Genomic DNA, 13,587 nt, shown 5'->3' with positions numbered 1-13,587 from the left:
TGCTTGCTGGTGCCATTGAGAGCAGTGCCGTGGAGGAGAGCTGAGGCAGGACAACATAAAAACCTGGTATGTAAGCGGGAGTCAGGGGGCATGATGGAGGATAAAAGAATAACTCAGGGGGCACAATGGAGGATAAAAGAAGAACTCAGCCAGTACTCACCACACTAAAGAAATGAAGAACTTCCTTGCAGAGAGAAGAATAAATCAAGTAATGATTCCTGCAGGAATGACTGCCTATCTCCAGACCCTTGATATTGCAATAAACAAGCCATTCAAAGACCATTTGCGCATGGAAGTCAATGACTACATTGAAAATAGAATGGAAAGAAATCAGCATGGAAACTTTGTGAAGCCCTGTCTGCAAGAAGTCGTGACTTGGGTGAAGAAGTCATGGGATAAAATTACTGACAGCTGTGTCACCAAGGCACTACAAGCAGCTTACCTGGACAAGACATGTTCATTTAAAGAAAGCTATATTGCTGGACATGACAGATTAGGTCCACTTCTTCTGAAGGAAATAGAGGTGCAAGACATCCAGGACGGAATTCAGGGTATGGACACTTATGACGATGTTGTTGAAGAAGATGACATACTCATTTTTGAATAAAGGTACTTTTTTTTTTTTGTTCACATTTACCTGTTTATTAAAATTGCTGTCAATGTTCATTAAAATAAGCCTCCCTTGAAAATAAGCCCTCTGGTGTTTTTCTGTCCAAAAAAATAATAAGACAGTGTCTTATTATTGGGGAAACACGGTAGTAGAATAAACATCCTATTTATGAGGTACACTTGAAACAGAAAGATATACACAGAGTAAAAATAAAGGGCTGTAGTGAAATCTGTTATGCATCAAATTAAGTAAAAAATTCAGAGGTAACTATCACAACCTTAGACAAAGCAAAAGTAGAGATAAGTTTAATAAAAAGATAACTAGGGAAACAAAATTTTGATAGGGGAGGAGTCTGGGAAGATGATGACATAGGTCAGAAAATTCCAACCTCACAAACAGAAAAAAATTATCTCAGAGTGAACACAGATGAAAATAAAAAAGACTTGGGGCAGAACAGGGGTCTTCCTGGGAAAAAGTTAAGAAAACTGGAAAACCCAGGACTGGAGTTTAACTGATGTGAGCAATAAATACCTCCAGATATTTGAAATGGCAATTTCAGTGAAATAGCGATCAAAGACCCTCTGAAGTAAAAAAAGTAAAAATTTCAAACACAAAGAATAATGTTAAATGGCTACTTGCCCAGAAAAAATTTATAGAACTCAAAAAAGACTTCAAAAATCCAGTGAGATATATTAAGGAAAAACACACAAAACAGAAATAAGAACCATCCAAGAAAAACAAGATTATGGGGAAAAAAGTCAACCAACTGGAAAAGAGGCCTAGCAGAAGAAAGAAGAAAACAATTCTTTGAAAATTCAAATTGGGGCAAGGAGAAGTCAGTGAAGCTACAAGAGAACAAAAAGTAACAAAACAAAATGTAAAGAATGAAAAGAAAAAGAACAGAATGTGAAATATCTTATGAGTAAAACAACAGGTCTGGAGAATAGATCAAAAGACAATATAAAAATTATTGGACTGCATGAAAGCTGTGACCAAAAAACAAACAAACAAACAAAACAAAACAAAACAAAACACCTTTAACACAATGCCAGAAACAATCAAAAGAAAATTCTGTCCTGGAACAACAGAACAAGGGGCAAGTAGAAATAGAAAAAAATCGACTTATCACCATCTCAAAGAGATCTTGCATGGAAAACCCACAGGAATATTATTGCTAAATTTCAAAAAACCCAGATCAAAGAAGAAATTATTCAAGAAACAAACAAAAGCAGTTCAAGTATTCTGAAGCTACAATTAGAATTAGACCAGATTTAACAGTAGCCTATGTAAACACACATACACACACACACACACACAAGAATTAGGCCTGTAGAAAAAAATATCATATCCAGCAAAACTAACTATAATTTTATGTGGCAAAAAAATAGATATTCAACGAACTTGCAAATTTTCAGAACTTAGTCTCAACCAAATCTAAACTTAATAGAAAATTTAACCTCTAAGTGCCAACATTAAAGATTAATTTCAAGGATTCAACAAGGACAAATGATTTATGTTTGTTACATGAAAATGTAGGCCATATATTTAAGATTGCTATCAATAACTTAGTAGCTCAAAAGAAAGGTTGGGGCAGAGCTGAATATAAATGGGCAAAAAGAAAAACTGTCCAAGAAAAGCTAAAGAAAGTATTAATAATATATGAATGAGGTGCAGAGGAAGAACTGACATAGAGTCATTAGAAAGAGGAAGAGAGCTGGTAATTATGAAAACCTACTCACATTGAGTATAGGGTAATATATATATATATATACACACACACACACACGCACCATAGAGGGTAGAACATCTCCAAAATCTTTAAAGAAGTAAGGGTGGAGGGAATAAGACAAGGTGTAATATAAAAGGGTGTTTAGATTAAAAGGAATGGAATAAAGTATGTAGACTACTGGGAATGGGATAAAGAGCAAGGGAGAAAATGTGTGTGGGGGGGAATCCATAACTGGGAGGAGGAGGTTAAGTATTAGCAAGGCAAGTTAAAGAGCAGAATTAAAGTAAAAGAGTTAAGAGGGATAGGAAATAAGAGATATGCACAAACACTGCAACAAATAAAAGTAGTATTCATAGAAAAAATAAGGTTAATTAAAAAAAATCCTAGACATTGAAGTAATATCAATTTTTATAAGTTTCTTAGATAGAAGCTTCATTTCTCAAATGTATTAGAAACTGAGCTAAAGTCACAAAAAATAATTGCCATTCCCCAATTGATAAAAGGTCAAGGAACACGAACAAGTAATTTTCCAAAGTAGAAGTGAAAAAAATAATGCTTTAAACCACTATTGATTATATAAAGGCAAATTAAAACAACTTTGAGATACCATCTCACACCTATCAGAAAGGACAAATGATGGAGGAGATATAGGGGGGAAAGAGGCACACTAATGCACTATTGGTGAAGTTGTAAACTGGTACAACTATTCTGTAAAACAATTAGGAACTGCACCCAAAGGATTGTAAAACTATGCATACGTTGTGATCCACTACTAGATCCCAAAAGAGAGGAAAGAAAAAGGGCTGGGAGAAGGATCTTTATAGACAAAAAAAAATAATTATAGCAGCTTTTTTTTTTTTTTTTGAGGTGGCAAAGATTTGGAAACTGAGGGGATGCCCATGAATTGGGAAATAGCTAAACAAGTTGTAGTATATGACTATAATGGAAAACCACTTTGCTATAAGAAATGATAAAGGGGACAGTGTCAGAAAAAATCTGGGAAGACCTATATGAAATGATCCTAGGTGAAATTAAAAAAAAAAGTTACAGTGATCAATTCAGTGATCCAAGGAAATTTGGAAGAACTCATGATGAAAAGCTGCATCCACCTCCAGAGATAGAACTGATAAATATATAAATAGAAATATAAATTTCTTACTTTATGTATTTTTCTTGTTTTTTTTGCCATATGGTTAACAGAAATATGTTCTGCATAATTTTACAGTTATAATGTCTATCATATTACTTGCTTCCTCAATGTTTGAGTCAAGGGATAAAGGGAGAGAGGGATTTTAAAATTCAGATTTTTTTTTTCAAACATTAAAAATAATAAATTAGCATGTTTGTAGGAGAGAAGATAATAAATGGAATTGAAACAAGGTTAAAACTTGTCTGTGTATAACTGGGAATAGGATAAAGGGATTAGAAATCCAAGAGAAAAAGGCAATGTAGAGTCAAATTAGTTCAGTGAAGATGACCTGGGAGAGAGCTGAAGAATCAAAGCATTTGAGGTTATCATGAAGATTAAGAGTAAGGTTGTTTAAGGGAAGATATAGGGAGAGCTAAAAAGCTAATAGATTATGGATAGTTAAATGGATTTCAGAATTTTTGAACACAGAAATGGTACATTTGTTAGTAATGGCAATAACAAGAATGTTACTCTGTGTATGTGTTATTGAGGTGGAATGGAGGAATAGTTCCTGGTAAATGAGTAAATTTTGAAATTTAATGCTTAGGATATTTAAGGGATAATTAGTACATTGGTTGAAATTTCTTAGTATAAGAACAGGAGTTGGATAGGAGAGAAAAATGTAAATCAGTTATTGAACTCATTTAGAAAATAAAGGGAGTGACTTGGGGCTCTGTAGATGATGGCTGCTGAGTTTTTTTTTTTAGGTGTTAGATATGAATAGCATGAACTTGAAAGGAATAGAGGTTCTTGAGTGATGAAGAAAGGGGGAGAACTTGAAAGTGGCAATAGGGAGCAAGGAGTATTCCAACTCTCTCTTCAACCTAAGAGGAATGAATAAAAGTGTATTTAATACTAAGAAAAAGTGTTCAGGAAGGCTGTGCCAACAAAAGAGATCCAAATTTCAGGAATAACTAATAGATCAAAGAAGTGGGAGAGGAATAGCATAAATTCATTACTTACAGAAAAAGGAATTTCAGAGGGTAAAATAAAAGGGCTGGGTTGAATTAATAAACTGTATGATGGGAAGGCTGATGTGGAATGGGATGGAGATGATTATCTACAGATGTTCAGAGTCACTTGGATAGTAAGGTTGTTACTAGATTTGAGAAAATTTATCATTGAGTAGAATCATTTTATCCTTGTTGGGCAGGTGCCTTAGCAGATAGGAGACCTAAAATATAAGGGAGAATTACTTTTCTTTGCATCAAAGGTTCTTCATATTCCTGTTAGAAAAGTAGACTGTCAACAGAAGATAAAAGATACAAAGGTAAAAGATAAAAGACAAACACACTTATACATACAAGCATATGTATGTTCACATATACACATATTTACATACATTTTATTTATGTATGTATATGTATGCTTTTACATCCACATACACACATTTATTCCTTCCCCATCTCTTTTTTTTTTTTTTTTTTTGATCTTCTAGAGACCTTGGGCCATTTTTTTTAGGTTTTGGATACAGCAAAAGAGAATAATATGACAGCCTAGAACCCTATTGGCTAGCTGGACAGAGAGAGCACAAATTTACTGTGATCAGACTGACATTTTTTGGGCATAGCAGAATCCCAAGCTCACATCTTTGGGAGCAAGTAGGGCTTAATAATTTCAGTAAAAATCAAATTCTAAGAGGAAATTAACTGGCAACTTGTTAAAATTTTATCTCATGGTGAAACAGAGAAGAAGATTGCCTTTTCTATCCTCCAAACTATCCTTTGGAATTAGTAACATGACCTAATTGATCACTGAAGGATGCTTCCTCCTGCCATATGCTAATAAATTCTTAAAAACTTGTTCTGAAAAAAAATCTTCCCATGAACACTTTTAAATTTAATTTGAATTATTAACATATTCTCCATCATTTTTTCAAGGCTACATAATCAACAAAATCAGAAAGGAAATGATAATTTGAAATGTTTGCTGATTTTTAATATGTAAATGCTCTCACTGAAATTTGACATTCTGGCTGCAGTATGATCAAATTCCAATGCACCCTGTAATCCAATTATAATTCATCTGTGACCTTATATTTCTGAGTATTTGTCACCAGTGGACTTCCCTGAGTCTACAGTGGTATAGGTAAGCAGAAGGATTGATGGGAGGTTATTAATACTGTTTATTTCATGGAGTAGATTTTATCAAGCTTCTCATTCATTTTCTTGTTTGAGTAAATGTAGGTGACCACAATATGAATTTCCCTTGTAATATAAATATAGTTAATCAGTTTGAAGAAAATAATTGATACATTGGTCAACTTGGAACCATCTAGATATTGTTACAATATTCAAAAGCCAGAGCTTTAATTTTATTTCCCCCTAGATTGAATTTTTAATTCAGCTAGTCAAGGCACATAAACTAAATATGTCTTCTCTCTGTTGGAGAAAAGACATCTTTTGATTATGCTTTGAAAGACCTTTATCATATACCCTTGTTGGTTAATCAATAAATAGTAAATTAAAAAAATGACAGTCTGATTTTCTGTAGGTTATAGAGGTTAAGTGTTTTCTATGAGAAATAATTCATTTGGATGCCTACTATATTTCAATTAGTATTAATCAATTTGATATCAAAGTTTTGTATATAAGTCCCCAGAACTGTGAACTACAGATTCAAAATTTACTTGCTCAGTTATAGCAAATTAACTAGATACCCTCCAATTGTTTTTCCTTATCATGATGACTAAATCCAGTATGGTGAAGATGATTCAACCACATGGAAAATGCCCCAATATATTTTTGTATGTCTTGACCAATTTCATATCCAATAGGAGTAGGTGGCCATATTTTGACCACTTAGGCTATTGACTATGATAGCTTGTACCATTTCCTCCTGGTTCTTAACCTCCTGCTAATCTAACGAGAAGCTTGTCCATATTGTGAGGAAATAGTTTTTGCTTCGTCCAATTTGTGAATCTGCTGACATATTATTTTATTTTAATTTATGCATCATATATCAATTGATAAAATTAGTCTATATTTGGTATAGCTACTTTTGAATGTCTGGATATATGACTATAAAAATAGGATTCTAGAAGGAGGAGGCATCTCAGATCATGAGGAAAATCTAAGATCCTTTTCACTGAAGGGGAATGTGGACCCTTTAATAAGGTCCCATTAGCTTAGAGCTCTACCTCAGTCTTTTTTATTTTGGTTAGGGAAATTCTAATTTCCACAACTCCTTGAGATTATATATTATATGTTTTTCCTATATTCCCCATCCCTTACCATACTATTGCATACTTTTTTACTACTGCTACAGCCACCACTGCTACTACTGCTACTGCTTGTAGGGCAGCTAAGTGTAGTGAAGATCAAGTCCAGAATCAGGAGGATCTAACTTCATATCTGTCCTCAAACACTTATTATCTGTGAGACTCTGGGCAAGTCACTAAACCCTATTTGCTATTAAGTGCTCTTGGATCGGCCGAGCGAACATAATAAAGATGACCATACTCCCTAAACTAATCTATTTATTTAGTGCTATACCAATCAGACTTCCAAGAAAATATTTTATTGATCTAGAAAAAATAACAACAAAATTCATATGGAACAATAAAAAGTCGAGAATCTCAAGGGAATTAATGAAAAAAAAATCAAATGAAGGTGGCCTAGCTGTACCTGATCTAAAATTATATTATAAAGCAGCAGTCACCAAAACCATTTGGTATTGGCTAAGAAATAGATTAGTGGATCAGTGGAAAAGGCTAGGCTCACAAGACAGAATAGTCAATTATAGCAATCTAGTGTTTGACAAACCCAAAGCCCCTAACTTCTGGGAAAAGAATTCATTATTTGATAAAAACTGCTGGGATAATTGGAAATTAGTATGGCAGAAATTAGGCATGGACCCACACTTAACACCATATACCAAGATAAGATCAAAATGGGTCTATGACCTAGGCATAAAGAACGAGACTATAAATAAATTAGAGGAACATAGAATAGTTTATCTCTCAGATTTGTGGAGGAGAAAGAAATTTGTGACCAAAGATGAACTAGAGACCATTACTGATCACAGAATAGAAAATTTCGATTACATCAAATTAAAAAGCTTTTGTACAAATAAAACTAATGCAAACAAGATTAGAAGGGAAGCAACAAACTGGGAAAACATTTTCACAGTTAAAGGTTCTGATAAAGGCCTCATTTCCAAAATATATAGAGAACTGACTCAAATTTATAAGAAATCAAGCCATTCTCCAATTGATAAATGGTCAAAGGATATGAACAGACAATTTTCAGAGGATGAGATTGAAACTATTACCACTCATATGAAAGAGTGTTCCAAATCATTATTGATCAGAGAAATGCAAATTAAGACAACTCTGAGATACCACTACACACCTGTCAGATTGGCTAAGATGACAGGAAAAAATAATGATGAATGTTGGAGGGGATGCGGGAAAACTGGGACACTAATGCATTGTTGGTGGAGTTGTGAACGAATCCAACCATTCTGGAGAGCAATCTGGAATTATGCCCAAAAAATTATCAAATTGTGCATACCCTTTGATCCAGCAGTGTTTCTATTGGGCTTATATCCCAAAGAAATACTAAAGAAGGGAAAGGGACCTGTATGTGCCAAAATGTTTGTAGCAGCCCTGTTTGTAGTGGCTAGAAACTGGAAAATGAATGGATGCCCATCAATTGGAGAATGGCTGGGTAAATTGTGGTATATGAATGTTATGGAATATTATTGTTCTGTAAGAAATGACCAGCAGGATGAATACAGAGAGGACTGGCGAGACTTACATGAACTGATGCTAAGTGAAATGAGCAGAACCAGGAGATCATTATACACTTCGACAACGATATTGTATGAGGACATATTTTGATGGAAGTGGATTTCTTTGACAAAGAGACCTGAGTTTCAATTGATAAATGATGGACAAAAGCAGCTACACCCAAAGAAAGAACACTGGGAAACGAATGTAAACTATCTGCATTTTTGTTTTTCTTCCCGGATTATTTATACCTTCTGAACCCAATTCTCCCTACGCAACAAGAGAACTGTTCGGTTCTGCAAACATATATTGTATCTAGGATATACTGCAACATATCCAACATATAAAGGACTGCTTGCCATCTAGGGGAGGGGGTAGAGGGAGGGAGGGGGGAAAAAATCGGAACAGAAACGAGTGTCAATATAATGTAATTATTAAATAAAAAATTTAAAAAAAAATCAGATCAAGAAGGAAAAAGAACTGAGAAAGAAAACAAAATGCAAGCAAACGACTACAGAGAGAACAAGAATGCTATATTGCGAATCACACTCAGTTCCCACAGGCCTCTCTCTGGGTGTAGGTGGCTCTCTTCACCACTGAACAAGTGGAACTGGTTTGAATCCCCTCATTGTTGAAGAGAGCCATGGAGGACTTACTTTTGAATTGTGACTCTGCCATTGCCCCGTGTGACTTTAGGTAATGCATTTAACCTTTCGGGACTAGTTTCCTTCATTGAAAAATAAAGGAGATAAACTAGAAAAAAAAAATAAATAAACCCTATTTGCTTCAGATTTCTCATTGTAAAATGAGTTGGAGAAAAATGTGCTAAACCACTCCAATATCCTTACCAAGAACCTTAAATGGGGTCATAAAGAGTCAGACATGATTGAAAAGACTTTAGTCCTCTTCCTAAAAAGTAGCTATCACTTAAATACTACCTACTATGTGCCAGCTCTGGTAAGCATTTTACAAATATTATTTTATTCTCCCAACAATCCAAATTAGATATGTGCTATTATTACCTCCATTTTATATTTGAGGAAATTGAGGCAAACAGAGGTTAAGTGATTGTTCAAGGTCACACAGCTTGTAAGAATAAGAAGATGGATTTGAACTCAGGACTTTCTGCCATAAGAATCAGTGCTATATCTACTGTGTTACCTATCTGCCTGATACCTATAGTAATCTTTATTTATTTATCTTTAGAAATAACTAATACATGAGAGATCTTCAGTAAATGTTGCTGAGTAACTACTATCCATTGAATAGAATTGAAATGGAATTTACTTCTCCAAATGTAATGGCAAAGCATTTTACAAATAGTTGGTGTTTCAAGGAACTTTGATTTATGAGCAGTGATCAGTTTTACTACATGCAGTTCTCACAGCCCAGCACTGGTGTTCTCTGTGTGTGTTTTAAATAACCCAGCATCCCTAGCCACTGAATTTCCATTTACCTTATAAATCAGGTTGCTTTAGTTGAGTAAACATCAATCTTAGTATATTTTGGAAAGGAATGACATGCATGGATTTATATATTTGCAGTCCCATATGTGTTTCTGAAATAGCTTCCCTGAGTCTTTTTTCCCTGTGCAGCTGAGTACACATGCTATGAGTACTACAGGAGGGCAAATAAATATAAAAAAATGATATTTGGAGTAGATATTTACTATATTATGGCCATATTATAATAGTCATTGTATTCTTAGTATAAATTTTCTGTATTTATACACAAATACATTGAAATTAGCACAGTTTGTATTTGAGGATTGCAAAAATAGATTTAGATGATTAAACAAGATTATGTGAATAATACTCAGAGTGCCCTGTTCTGTTAAACATAATATGTTTGTGTACAAACCTAAAGTATTTGAAAAAAAATCAATGATTTGATAAATGAAATTCAAATTAGCAATTTTTGGGGAAGTTTTATTTGACAAACTGGCTTTCTATATTAAAGAATTATAACATAATTGATATAAAAGTAGGTATAAAATTGTTATTAATTCAAATCTTTAAAAAATCTTGCTTAGATATAAATTAAATTTAATTCAGAATCATAGATATTCACGCTAAAAAAATTGTAGTTAACCTTTTTCATTTCACAGATGAGGAAATTGAGTCCAGAGGGAAGTAATTTGTTATAGGTCACACAAACAGGAGATCTTGGAATTAGCATGAGAACAGGAACTCTCTTTTGTTTCCAAATTTAGGTCTTCTTGACTCCAAGCTTAGTTTTCTACTTACTGATGCTGCTCTCATAGCCTTATTTTATTCTCTGTCTGAGACTTCTCTGATTAGAAGACAGAGTGAAGAGTTGCTCTCCAAAGTTGCATTTAAGAAGGGGTCTCAGGTCAGACCATTCTTCACTTCTCAACTGTATGGCTTCCACACCAGATGCCACTATTCTTCTTTTCATCTTTCTTTTGAATGTTGTTGACCTTCCTTAGGTTTTGAGTTCCTTTTTTTTTTTTTTTTTTTTTTTTTTTGGTTTTTGTTTTTTTGTCTTTTCATACTTGTATCTTCTAAACATAGCATAGTGTCAGGGAGATAGTATTATACACTTTATAAATGTTTGTTGACTGACTGACTTGGATGTTTAAGATGAAAATCTCCAAGCTCTAAACTATACTTAACTAAAGTAGTAGAGTAGTATTCATACAGTGATACATAATAATTCTTTATTAGGAAGATCATAAAGTGTTAATGTGGAATGTTACTTAATCACACCAATTAGAACCCAAGAAAAAGAATGCTATATTTAATTCAATTCCAGTTTTGCTTTGTTTTGTTTTATCATTGAATAAAATAACTCTTTGATGATTTTTGTTCCATTTAATTTAAAATTAAAACTTCTTTAAGTGATTTCCAAAAAAATTAGTACATCTATTCTTTCTAAAATCTTACTAAATGAATACACAATAGCAAATTAGACCTGACTATAAATATCAATCTCCTTCCAAATTGTCTTAACAGTAGTTAAAAACAGCTTCTGTTTTTGCATTTCTGGTAACAACCAATAAGGGACAGCTAAGTGATACAGTGGGTAGAGGAGGGCATGGAGAAAGGAAGACTTATCTCCCTGAATTCAAATTTGGCCTCAGACATGTTTATCTGTGTGACTTTGGGCAAATCACTTAAACCAATTTGCCCCAGTTTTCTCATCCCAAAAATGAGCTGGAGAAGAAAATGGCAAACTGTTGGAATCCTAGTGTTAACTCAACTTGAAACAAGGTGGTAACTCAAGGGAGATGTTAGAATCCTAATGTTAACTCAATGGAATTGATACAATGCTTGTGATCACACCATTAGAGAGATCATATAATCAAGAAATATTTAAGTACTCATTGGAGTTCACAAGTATGGGAGATTCACAAAATTAACTTTGTAACTTTATGAATTCACACCTCCTTTAATCCCTGCCTCCAGAAGGAGGAGTCAACCTTTGGGAGATCATATATATAGAAGCTCTTAGAGCTTCAAGTTAGTTACTTCGGAACATTGCCAGGGGTCGGAGAGGAGCACTCTGGGAGGAAGCCCACAAGCCCTCTCTCAGAGGTAGAATCAGATTCATTCTAACTTTCACCTCGGTGCCGGCTGGAGGCTGAAGAAAGCAGAGGCAAAGGACAAGAGCAAGAGCTCTTGAAACCAAGCAGAAAGATAGGCCTCTAAGAATACTAACTGGGGTATATTGAAGGACACAATAAAAGATTTGAACTTTTAGTACCTGGCTGCATTTGGGTGATTATTACTTTTAACTGAAACTAAGGCTGCCTCCAGAAAAACTCCCCAAGAAAACTGCTCCCAGAGAAAACCATTATATTTCAAAGAAGAAAAACACCACAGCAAACCACTTTAAAATCTTTGCCAGGAAAAATTCCAAATGAGATCACAAAAAATTGAATATGATTAAAATTACAGAACAACATGACTATTCAATAAAGAAATAGACATTCACATACATAAACATGTATACATACATACATACACATATATTTAAATTGATAGCTCCATTTAATTTTTTCCTGTGCATTTTTTTTTCTCTTTTAGTCTCTGGTGTGTCTACCTTCCCCAATCCTCTACTGTTATCTATTTTTGCATGTCTCAGTCTGTTTTTATTTTTACCCAAAGGAAGAAGTATATGCGTAATTTGATGCCCTACTAATATTCCAGTTGAAAGTGGAAAGGACTGGCAATAGGCTGGGGGAGGTAGAGATCAATTGTTTGTATGATTGGTCACTTACGTAATTAGTTGGTCTTTTTGTACCACTTGAAGATACCAAATGATTTTTCAAATTATGGAATTATGAAATATATCCTTGCTTACAGGCATGTCTGGGTCATGTTCTCTATCACTGAGAAGATTAACATTAATAAAGGCATACATCCACTTAAAGATTTTCATATTAATTCTGAATTCCACATAATCAACACAACAATCATAAATATTTACTACTTGTGAGGGATTGTGTGATTCATACTGGTGATAGAAAAAAAAATGTAATACATCCTCCAAGTGAATCCAATTCTAAAGTTCTTTGCTTAAATTTATTTGGAATTTGTAATTGTGACACTTGAAAAAAGAGAGATTTGGGGCAGAGCCAAGATGGCAGAGAATAGTCACATTTTTATTTGAGTTTGCCCTGATGTTCCTCAGATCAACATGAAATCAAGCTTCTGAACTAGTTTTGGAGTGACAGAACTCACAAATATTTGAAGTGTAACAAATTTCCAGCAAAAGACATTTTGAAAGAACTTCAGAAGAGCACTGGGGGAGGCAGCTCAGTGCAGGCACAGCACACACACCCAGGGTAGTATGGGGTCCACATGCTGGGAGGCATTTGCAGCAGGGTAGGTGACTCAGTTGTTGCAAGCTGGTGGATCAGCAGCTTAGCTGTGAGATATCCAACACAAATACAAGAGGCAAATAGTGAACTCTGAAGCCCAAAATAACGGGACATGGCCACACCTATCCAGTACCAAAAGACAGCAGCACCAACGCAGGGTAGCCACAATCACTTGTAGAGGAAACTTCGGCAATCTAAAGGAAAAACTTGAATACATTACAAAATGAAAAATGGATAATTTTGATCATATTAAATTAAAAAAATTTGTATGAACAAATGCCTCATGAAAAATATTGTTTTGACAGGAGTTAATCAGAAGGTGCTAGGATACCTTGGCAGTGAGCTTCAAATGGATTAGGCTCATCAGAAACCAGAAATGATAGAGGTAAGTCTATGATTTAGACATAAAGGCTAATATTATGAGTAATATTATACAAAGAATAGTTTATTTAAAACTCTCAGATCTAAGGAGAAGGAATTT

Source organism: Antechinus flavipes, chromosome 1, assembly GCF_016432865.1.
Source record: "Antechinus flavipes isolate AdamAnt ecotype Samford, QLD, Australia chromosome 1, AdamAnt_v2, whole genome shotgun sequence".
Lineage (NCBI taxonomy): Eukaryota > Metazoa > Chordata > Mammalia > Dasyuromorphia > Dasyuridae > Antechinus > Antechinus flavipes.
The sequence above is the reverse complement of the archived record's forward strand: the minus strand, read 5'-3'. Positions refer to the sequence as shown.